The sequence below is a fragment of the Otolemur garnettii genome, unplaced genomic scaffold, assembly GCF_000181295.1.
Source record: "Otolemur garnettii isolate 467f Iridium unplaced genomic scaffold, OtoGar3 scaffold00009, whole genome shotgun sequence".
In the NCBI taxonomy this organism is placed as follows: Eukaryota; Metazoa; Chordata; class Mammalia; order Primates; family Galagidae; genus Otolemur; species Otolemur garnettii.
This window is the reverse complement of record NW_003852404.1, coordinates 20,879,356-20,883,908: the sequence shown is the minus strand read 5'-3', so window position 1 is coordinate 20,883,908 and position 4,553 is coordinate 20,879,356.

Below are 4,553 nucleotides of genomic sequence, written 5' to 3'. Positions count from 1 at the left end.
AGCTCAGGTAATCCACCCACCATGGCCTCCCAAATGCTAGGATTACAGGCATGAGCCACCAAGCCCAACTCTATATTCTTAATATTTTTAAAACAAAGGCCTACATATTTTATATTTATTTATTTATTTATTTTTAGAGATAGAGTCTCATTTTGTTGCCCTCGGTAGACTGCAGCGCCCTACTCACTGACCCACAGGCACCGCCCAGGCCTACATATTTTTACACATCCGGTTTTGTGTGTTAAGGGGAATACAATGAAAAGGGCAATCTGCAGATGGAGTAAATAGTGTTGGTCAACAACAGAGCTTACATTTCGTCTATTGTCACTTTGGTAGAGGGTTTGAGTTTGGGAGCAATTTGAGAAAAAGAGTGGGAATATAAGAGATGGGTTAGATGGTAACTCTTCTGCATTTGGAGGCTCTGTGGATCACATGGAGAGTGTGCTTTAGACATCATGGCTGTCTGTCATATTTTCTCAATATCAAGGTCCACCATGATGTGCTCTAATATATTAAGCCAAACTGTTATAAATCTACATTATCACATTGCCTTGTGTATTACCACTGTGTAATGACAAGAAACTCAACAGTAGGTGAAATTGTGCAGTTGATGAGCAAGCAAAGAACACTGACCTGAAACTATAGAATTTTGAATTGGAAGGGGTATAGGTAGCTAAGTGATTAGTGCTATGAATTCATTAATTGCCATCGTGAATCTTCTTTTTAATTTTTATAATCACTGTGTTATTATGCTCCAGAGAAACAGAACAGATAGATAAATAGATAGAAAGATAGATAGATAAAGAAGATTTATTATGGGACATGGGTCACATGTTTATGACACCCGAGAAGTTCCACCATCTGATACCTACAAGCTGGAGAGCAAGGCAATCAGGCAGCCTTGGACCTGAGCATAAAGGACCAAGAACGAAGAATGCCAATTTTCAAAGGCATCATGGATTGGTATTCCTGTTAAAAAAGAAGAGGACAAATTCATCTTTTCTCTCCCCTTTGTTCTATTTAGTAACACAATGGATTAGATGATATCTGCCCACATTGGGGAGGCTACATCTACATTTCTCAGTCTACTGATTCAAGTGCTAATCCTTCCTGGATTAGCGTCTCAAGACACCTCAGAAATGTTTTGCCAGCTATCCTTGCATTCTTTAGTTCAATTATACTGACACACAAAATTAAACATGCTATTAAAAAATACAGTGATAAGACAAAAAGGAACTCTTGGCTTCGAACTCCTGAACTCAGGCAGTCTACCCACTTTCATCAAAACCACTTTAATAAAACACCAGACTAATAATGGTGTGGGTTCTCCATGTTCATTGGTCAATCTCATGGATATGTAAGCTATGCAGTGTGCTTGGGCCCTGTCCTTGGAAAATTTCTGCACTTGTTTTAATCCTCTGCTCTCTCTATCTTTATTTTCTTTCTTTCGTCCTTCCTTCCTTCCCTTCTTTTCCCTTCCTTTCCTTTCTTTCCTTTCTTTCCTTCCTTCTTTCTTTTTTTTGTTTTTTGAGATAGTCTCATTTTGTCACCTTCAGTTGAGTGTCCAAGCATCCTAGCCCAGCAACCTCAAACTCTTGGGCTGAAGAGATCCTCTTGTATCAAGCTCCTGAGTAGCTGGGGCTATAATGCTACAATGCCTAGCTATTTTCAAAGTGATGTTATTTAAAAACTTCCACCAAGGTCCCCTATAGTGATACTGTAGCCCAGTATTATTCCTTAAGCTCAGAATTCAATTATTTATTTCTATTTTAACAATTATTTATTTCTATTTTAATGTAGCTAATCTATTTTTCAATATTTCATGATTTTAAAAAAGAAAATACCATCTAATTATTTAATTGAACTGAGTATTAACACACCCATCTCTATTTATCCTAGAGTAAAAAATGAGCCAGATTAAGAAGATAATTCTTGATAAACATCGTTCACAAAAGTCTAGTCATGCCCAAATCTTCCCCATATTATTCCAGAGCCAGCATGTAACAAATAGTGAACCAGACCAAAATCTTTCCTCCCAAAAGCATAATCTTTAAAATTCTGTGAACTCTTAAATAGACTTTTCAGGAATTTATGTGATCAAAAGATGAACCAAAGTATTAGAGACATATTTTATAAAATTGTTAAATTTTAAAGGATTTCAACAATGATGTACAAAAAAAAACTTTGTTTTTTAGAAATTCTATAATGACAAATGACAAGTTTCTAACCTTAAGAAATCAATATTTATTTCAAGAAGATAAAAGCCCACCCATACCAACTAAAACTAACTTATCAGCAATATTGTGCCAGAAATACTACCAAAAGGTGCCTGCAATTGCTCACGTGCAAAATCCTTACCACTCTCAGAATGTATGTCAAATCTCCTTTGCACATAATTTTACAACTTCTCATTAGTTCTTCTGTTTATCTTTCTACAGCCCCCCTTATAATAAAATGGACCACAAGAGAGTAGTTGCATGTCAAAAATAGACTAACATAGATGAAATAAACCAATTCCTACCAACATATAACATTCCAAGACTAAATCATGAAGAAATAAAAACTCTGAATAAACCTATAACTAGATAGGATACTTGATCAGTAATTTAAAAAACTGCCAACAAAGGAAAGCCCTGGCCTTGATAGCTATACTTGTCAAGTATATGAAATTAAAGAAATAACACCAATCCTTCTCAAATTATACCAAAAAATTAAAGAGTTATAAATACTTCCTATGAGTCCAGCATTGTCCTACTACCAAAAGTAGACAAAGACACCACAAAAAAATAAGCAATCAATATCCCTTATAAACATTGATGAAAAAATAATCAACAAAGTACCAGCAAACCAAATGCAGCAGCATATTAAAATGACCAAGTCAGATATATTTCTAGAATCCAAGGATAATTTGGCACATGAATATTAATGTAACGCAGCACATTAACAGAATGAAGGGAAAAAAGCATAATGATCTCAATTAACATAGAAAAGGGTACTTAGAAAATTTTAATATATCTTATGATAAAAACACTCAACAAACTAAGAATAGATGAAAATTACCTCAAAATAGTAAAAGCCATATATGAAAGTTCAACAGCAAACATCACACTCACTGGTGAAAGACTGAAAGTTTTTCTTCTAGGATCAGAAACAAGGCAATGAGCCCCACTTTTCCACTTATACTCAACAAAGAACTGGATGTTCTAACCAGAGAAAATAGTTAAGAAGAAGAAATAAATGCATCCTAATTGAAAATAAAGAAGTAAAATTTATCTCTGTAGTTAGTATAATATTTTTGTAGAAAACATTAAAAATTAAAAAACCCTGTTAGAACTAATAAACAAATTCAGAAGAGTAACATGATACAAAATCAACACATAAAAATCAGTTGCATTTCTGCAAACTAAAAATAAATAATCAGAAAAGAAAATCAATAAATCCATTTCACTTAAAATAATGTACAAATGATAGAATGCTTAGTAGTTAGCCAGGGATATGAACAACTTATACAATGAAAACTATAAAAACATTGTTGAAAGAAACTGAAGACATAAATAAATGGAAATATATCCCATGCTCATGGATAGAAAGACATAATATTTTGAAAATGTCAACACTACCCAAATCAGACTACAGATTCAACAGCATTCTTATCAAAATGCAACATTTTCTATAAAAAGAGGGAGGCTTTTCTAAAAACTTGTATAAATTTCAAGAAATCCTAATAGCCAAAATAACCTTGAGAAAGGATAATTAATCTGGAGGATTCACACTTCTTGATTTCAAAATTTCTACAAAGCTTTCCATGATTTCAAAATGTAACACCATGTTCCAGTAGTAAAAGGACTGTGGCTCTGGCATTAAGACAGTCAAGTGGGCCAGCAAAGTAGTGTTCAGAAATGAATCTTCACATTTATGGTCCAATGTTTCCAAACAATGGGGGCAAGGCCATTCTATGAGAGAAAGAACTCCTTTAAAAATGATGGTGGTGGGAAAACTGGATTGCCACATACAAAGGAATGAAGTTGGATCATATAAAATAATTAACTCCAAATAAATAAAAAAACTAAACACATGCTAAAAAATCTATAAAATTCTTACAATAAAACATGGGTTGAAATCGTCACAATTTTGGATTTGGCTTAGTTTCTTAAATGTGATGTCAAAGGCATAACCAATAAAACAAACAAAAAAATTAACAAATTGTATTTCATTAGTGCATAAGATATTATCAATAAGAATAAAAAGGCAACTCAGTGAATGAAAGAAAATATTTGTAAATCACATATGTGACAAGGGAGTAATATCCAGAATATAGAGAAATATCTAAACCTCAACAGTAAAATAAAACAAACAATCCAATTCAAAAATGGACAAAGAACTTGAATAGACATTTTTGCAAAGAAGAAATGTAAATGGTATATAAGCTCGTTAAAGGATGCTTATAATATTAGTCATTAAAGAAATCCAAGTAAAAAGTACAATGACTTTCCACTTCATTCCTATTAGAATAACTACTATCAAAGGCCCCAAATGTTCCTTGTATTTATTTT